Source organism: Nuphar pumila, chromosome 4 (genome assembly GCF_984573655.1).
Source record: "Nuphar pumila chromosome 4, dmNupPumi1.hap1.1, whole genome shotgun sequence".
NCBI classification, from domain to species: domain Eukaryota; kingdom Viridiplantae; phylum Streptophyta; class Magnoliopsida; order Nymphaeales; family Nymphaeaceae; genus Nuphar; species Nuphar pumila.
In genome coordinates this window covers 15,657,968-15,665,397 of record NC_143252.1, presented here as the reverse complement: position 1 = coordinate 15,665,397, position 7,430 = coordinate 15,657,968, and the positions used below count along the sequence as shown (strand labels likewise).

The window sequence follows — 7,430 nt, the reverse complement described above, 5'->3', positions numbered from 1 at the left end:
TTATTTATTTGTTTTATTCAATTCAATGTAAAAATCAATGTAATATTTGGAATAAGAGTTACATTTCTGCTTAGAATAGGGTTGCATTGCATATAGTTTCACTACAACAAAGCAGTAGATTAGCGACGACCACATTCCGTCGCTAATCCGTCGCTAACCATGTTAGCGACGGATTAGCGACAACGCGGCGACAGTATGCTTACGTCGCGAATATTTCGACGCTAACTGGCGACGGAATAATTCCGTCGCCAAGTCCGTCGCTAATTGCGATGGAATAACGAGCGCTATATTCCGTCGCCAATCCGCCGGTACTAAACGGCGACCACGGCGTGGCGACGGATTTAATTCCGTCGCTAAGCCGTCGCTAGATTAATATGAATAGCGACGGAATCATCCGTCGCTAATCCGTCGCAAAAACGAAAAAAAATCAAAAAAAATTTATTTAAAAATTAATTACCGAGAACTGTACAATTTATATTTCCTGTACAATTTATATTTCCTGTAAATAAAAAACAAACCACACAAAAAAATTCATATAATAAGTATCTATAATAATTAATCGTTCCACCTTAAAACTAAGAAGTTTAATTATTTACAATTCAACAATTACAATTAGGAAAAATAAAAAAAATAAAACTTCTTCAACACAGTCCTTTAATCATCGCCAAGATTTTGTGCGTCTTCTTGTTCATTGTCTTTATCTGTCCCTTCAGCTCCACTACCCTGATTATCGCTAGCAGCCTACACAAGAAAAGAACAGTCAGTATTGATAAACAAAATATAATGAAATAAATTACACACTATATGTGATTCTATCATGTGCTCATGTGTGATCTAAGGCAATAAAAAAACTCTATATGTGATTCTATCATGCTCATATGTGTGCTAAGGCAGTCAAAAATTGAATATGTGATTATAGCATGTTCATATGTGTTCTAAGGCATATAAAAAAACTCTATATGTGATTCTACCATGCTCAGATGTGCTTTAAGGCAGGCGAAAAACTATATATGTGATTCGATCATGCTCGTATGTGTGCTAAGGCAGTAAAAAAATTGAATATGTGAATATAGCATGCTCATATGTGCTCTAAGGCAGGCAAAGCCAAAAATTTTATATGTGATTCTATCATAAATGATATATAACATGTTCATATGTGTTCTAAGGGAGTTAAAAAACTCTATATGTTATTATAGCATGTTCATATGTGTGCTAAGGCAGTCAAAAAACAGAATATGTGATTATAATATGCTCATATGTGTTCTTAGGCAGTAAAAAAACTGAATATGTGATTATAGCATGCTTATGTGTTCTAATGCAATCAAAAAAACTTTATATGTGATTCTATCATGCTCATATGTGCTCTAAGACAGACAAAAAGTTAAATATATATATATATGTGATTCTATCATGCTCATATGTGTGCTAAGGCAGTAAAAAAATTGAATATGTGATTATAGCATGTTCATATGTGTTCTAAGGCATCTAGAAAAACTCTATATGTGATTCTACCATGCTCAGATGTGCTTTAAGACAATCAAAAAAACTATATATGTGATTATACCTGAGAGGGACCTGGAATCGAAGATCCCCTATCCTGAACAGCGGCCTTGATCTCATTTCGGAGAAAGGGGGCGACGGTGTATTGGAAGTAGTTATTCAGTGATTCATTAATGATCTCGCGTACATCATCACCGGAAAGAATAGTCGGCTGCTTGGAGCTTATGTCGGCGCAAGAAGTTGGTGAGCCGTAACTGGAAGAACCAATAACTGGTGAAGTGTTCATATTACTCCCAAACCCGAACACGCGACCTTTTTTGGGTTCACCTGCTGCAGTCACCCATGTTGTAGGATCAAATGATGGATGCTGAGTAGCGTCTTCGCCATATCGCTCTACCATTTGTTGCTCATATGCCTCCTACAAAATAATGTTTAAAGTATTCATTAATAATTAATGATAACATTATGATGACTTGCATATATATTGCAATGATTATTAATAGAATTAATACATACCGTTGTCGTTCTCGCCTTCTCTGATACGAAGACTCCCGTGGTCTTCCGTTTATGTGTTTCTACAAACACATCCTTATATGGTACACTGCCTCCTTTTTCTGCTTCCTGCGAAGTTAAATGACAAAAGATTTAGTACACAAATTTGCAACTATACTTATAAAATTAATATTATATATTGATGAGTTACCATTTTCTTTAGGTGGCTCCCAAATGTCTTAGATCCACCTGTGTGTAGATGGGATTCGGGCATCTTCGATCGATTTTGTGAAGCCTTCGCAGAGCAATTTTTAAATGCATCTCCCGCCCACATATCACACATTTCATCCCAGTAATCTCTCCTGATAGTAATAGGACCATGGCCCTTCCACAGTAATGGATCATCTACTACGCCAGATGCTTTTTTTGCTGCAGTCTTCATAGTGTGCAGCATGTCTGCAAATCGATTGGCAGCCACCTTCTGCCACACATTCCTTGCATCATTTTCTTCCACCGTAGTTGCAAAGCGATTCGAAGCCTACAAATATTTTCAGAAAGTTAGTAGACATTGCTTAAATAAATTAAATATGAAACACATTAACTATGAGGAACAACTGTATACCATGAATGAGGACCACAATCTGTCTAATACCTCCTTTGGGTACTCTTTCCATTGAGCAACTGGTCCTGGTAGATGTTGAAGAAGTGAATTCCTAATCTCCCGTACTACTTCTTGTGGCTCAAACCTCGTGCTGCACATGAATTGTTACACAGTAAATATCAATATAAAATATTTAAAAGATATGCAATAATTGAAAACAAAATACTTACGGTCGATTATCGATATACACTATTCGAATGAGTCTTCTTGTGCCAGCCTGAGAAGACCCTGTTTCCTGTGTTGGCTGTTGACTTGTGCGATCAACTGGTGTAGGTGGGTCGTGTACAGGCGCAACATCATCTGTAAAAAAATACACACCAAGTTCTCAGAATGTGCATTTGAATTAATCAAGCATCTAATTAGTTATATGATATACCTATCACAGGAGCCCGTGAAGATGAAGGTTGAGCCTGGCTACTACTGAATGAGCGACCACTATAACCTCCACGAACCAGTTCTGATAATCACTCACAAAATATCAAATTCGTATATGGATTATCGTGCACCACATTCACCCGTGCATCAAAATCGTTTCTAAATTCTTCTCCATGAAACACCCAGTTCTGATAATCACTCACAAAACCCTTTCTGTATAGGTGATGTCTAACGCCATGAGGTTCTACAAATCGATTATTCTTACAAATCTTGCAGGGACACCTAATCCGACCTGTGGGATCTACCGTACTGACACTCGCCGTTGCAAATTCAATAAAACTATCGACACCATCCATATATTCATGCGATAACTCATTGTCCACTATCCTACGGTACATCCATTCACGGTTTGCAGTCATTCTGTCGTATGATGTTACGAATAGTATCCTAACGAATTAAGAAAAAAACAATCAGAATGCGACGATGAAGAAAATATCAAATTTATCATGCAATATACTATGTCAAACAATAACAAGAATTTTGATGCATGCATTGATAACTTAATATTTTCATGTGCAAACTATTAATGACATGATACAATCATTTGAAGCATGCTTTTATTATAAAATTTCACATGGAAGTCAAAATCAAATTGAAAGTAACTACATGCAAGCATGGATACAATTACATCAAACATTGCAATACATCATAATCATTCATATCAAATAAATGGCAAACATGTACCTGCAGCAAACACACTTCAATATCTCACTAACTACTACCATGCTTAGCATGGACTCCGTACTCCAAAAATAAGAACACTTCCATATTTCTACATTAAAATCATGCTCAGCATAATCTCCGAACTCCAACAAAGCAGTCCTAGATATCAACAACTAAGTGAGTGTGTGAACAATAAAGTGCTGCATTCAATAAATTAAATAACATGTGATACGTTTGCATCACTTACTCACCACGGGTATTTACCCGATTTGCATTGTTTTTGTCATTTACTTACCACAGGTGGCCGAGCACGAGTTGGTTTCGTTGAAAAATCTACACAAAAACAAAACAAATTAAGTAACAAACTAACTAATCATGAAACAAGATGAAACACTAACTAAAAAAATTAAAACAAATTAAAACAACTCTAACTAATTGAAAGAAGAGAAAAGAAAAATAGTATATATGTTAAGCCAAATCTAACTAGAAGATGCTAATTTAACAAACCAGCTATAACATGTTGAACCAGTCGACTAACATAAAGTCATAGACAATTTCTAATCTGAACTACTTAGCAAAGGAATAGTAAATCAATCAATTAGTTTACTAGAAAAGATGTGAACTCCGTTTAACCACCACTATCATAAAGAATTCAAATAGCCCTAATCTAACTAACTGATTGTGAGAACATTAAATACCAATCTATCTAAGAAAAATATAATTATAAAAGACTAATAGATTGAAATACTCTAACTAACCAGATTTCAAGAAAACAAATTGAAGTAAAACTAACTACCAGTAGACATTAACAAACTAACAAATTGAACAACATGGACAACTTGTATATATACATTACAAAAAAAAATTCAACTTAAAATCCATATGGACAACATATATGCAAACTACACTTAAAACCATATGGACATCTTATATACACATATTACAAATTTTTTTTCAAGCTAATCACATGGACAACATAGGGATCACATAATAACTTTTTTTTTTTTTAAAAAAGAGATCACATGGGCAGCATAGGTATCCATAACAAAAATTCTTTTCAAAACAGATCACATAGGCAACGTAGGTATCTCATAACAAATTTTTTTTCTTCAAACAAACGCATAGGCAACATAGTATTCCTACTAAAGATTTTTTTTTCAAACTGATTTACATAGGCAGCATATGCATTAAAAAACAGATTTTTTTTAAACCAATTCACATAGACAGCATAATATATCTCATAACAGATTGTTTTTTTCAAAAGCAATACACATCGGCAGCATGTTATTCCTACTACAAATTTTATTTTTCAAACGATTCATATAGGCAGCATAGGCATTCAAAAACAGAATTTTTTTTTTTGACAAGTCACTTAGGCAGCATAACGCAGGGGGTCGACCCCCCCTGCCGGAAAGCACGGCAGGGGGTTAAACCCCCTGCCTTTCCGGCAGGGAAGGGGGTTAAACCCCCTGCCGGAAAGGCAGTTCCGGCATGGGGGGTTGACCCCCTGCCGTGCCTTTACGGCAGGGGGGTCGACCCCCCATGCGTTTCCGGCAGGGGGTCGACCCCCCCTGCCGGAAACGCAGGGGGTCGACCCCCCCTGCCGGAAAGCACGGCAGGGGGTTAAACCCCCTGCGTTTTCGGCAGGGAAGGGGCGTACCCCCTGCGTTTAGAAGAAGAAGAAGAAGAAGAAGAAGAAGAAGAAGAAGAAGAAGAAGAAGAAGAAGAAGAAGAAGAATATTACCTGCGCTTCGCCGGACGGTGGCGGGAGGTTGACGGGGAGCGGCAGCTGGCGAGCGCCGGCTGGCAAGCGGTGGACGGGGAGCGGCGGCTGGCGAGCGGCGGTGGCCGGACGGTGGCGAGAGCCGACGGGCGGCGGGAGGGAGCAATACAGCGAAACAGGGAAAAGAGAAAGAGGGATGGGATTAGGGATTTACGCGACATTTAGCGACGGCTTAGCGACGGAATTTTTCCGTCGCTAAGCCGTCGCGAAACCAAAATACCAAAAAAGCGACGGAATATATTCTGTCGCTACTCCGTCGCTAATTAGCGACGGATTAGCGACGACAGAGTTCCCTCTCTAAATCCGTCGCTAAAATGGTGTTCTTGTAATAAAAAGTAGCGACAAAAATATGCAGTCGCTAATCCGTCGCTAAGTAGCGACAGATTAGCGATAAAAGTCGTTTCCTCGCTAATCCGTCGCAAATTAGCGACAGATTCTATCTCTAGCTAATCTGTCGCTAAGTAGCGACGGGAAAAATCCGTCGCTAATTTCCGTCGCTAATTAACAATTTTCTTGTAGTGTTTAATTTCTGTAAATTTCAATATTTGATGTATGATTCATGCATATTTATTTCAAATTCACTATGGTTGACACGAATGGCACGTGCACAAGCTCTTATGGAGTTTATAAACTCGGTGGGATTCGTATTTATGGTCATAGTTGGAATACGAAGAAAACCAAGATTTATGATCTGCATATTAGCCACATTCAGCCTACACTCTTAGGCTAACTTCAAAAATGCCCTGCATTTTTCAAAGTTTCAAAACGATTTCTCAATTCTTCAATAAAATTCCCTTTCAAATTCATATTCATCCATTCATATCATTCAAATTGCATTATTTTCAAATTCATTTTCCAATTTCAATTTCAGAAAAATCAGTTTTCCCAAGAATTTTCAAGTCTTTCTCAGGATTTGATTTTCCCAAAATCCTAAGTTTTCAAATGACATTTCAAAGTATTTCCCAAGTTCAAATCAATACTTTCCAATGTTTTAAAATTCTCAAATTTTAAAAATACCAAGTTTTCATAAATCAATTTTCTCAGAGTTTCCATTTTCCTGAGAATCCATTATCCATTTCAAAAATCATTTCCCAATGAACTTTCTTGATTTTCTCAGAACTCTCAAATCCATTTACTTAGAAAAGCAAATTCCCAATCTCAAAATTGATTTTCCAAAGTTCAAGTTTTCTTAAGAAATCACTTTCCAATGCAAATTTCTGATTTCCAATGAAATTCAATGATTTTCCTAGGAATTCCAATTTCAAACACTTTTCCAATCATTTTTCAAGCATATTTATTTTCCAAAGCAAACATCATATTTTCTCAAACTTGCATCTTTTCAAAATTTTATAGCACAAGCCTGATTCTTTGTGCATTCTAGGAAAAATAGAGCATAATTTAGATATTTGAGTCAAGTTAAAGCACGTAATTGAGCATTGGTTCAATTACCCCTGGTAAAAGCACCAGGAACGGTTGAACCTCGTACCGACAGGCGGATCCCATTCCACGGAATTTTCCCGTAAATTTTCAAAACGGAGGCAAGTTAATTTTCAAAACCATTTTCAAAACTTTGGTCTAGTTTGACTTGCAAAATTCATTTCTCTCTCGCAAGAGAGGGGAAAAATTTTGTGATAATAACACACACCCTGTTGGATGTTGCTGCTATGTGTTGCACACCGACCTGGACTGTGCAAACCATTGACACCCAACTAGTGTTGGGCATTGTTGTTGGGTGGTGCATGCCCAAACTAGTACCATACTACGTAATGGATAGGGGTCTGCCGCAACCCCATCTTGCCGTTCAAAAGATAATTTAAAATATATATATATATATATATATATATATATATATATATATATATATATATATATATATATATATATATATATATATAT

General features: G+C 36.8%; 1 long non-coding RNA gene across 1 annotated transcript; it reads right to left on the bottom strand.

Annotated features, from left to right (window-relative positions):
• Positions 1-550: 550 nt before the first annotated feature.
• Positions 551-1,765, bottom strand: LOC149839489 (uncharacterized). Its single transcript, XR_016431492.1, has 2 exons — positions 1,565-1,765; positions 551-741 (listed from the first exon to the last, which is right to left on the bottom strand). It is a non-coding gene; the product is annotated as an uncharacterized LOC149839489 (long non-coding RNA).
• Between the last annotated feature and the right edge of the window lie 5,665 nt (positions 1,766-7,430).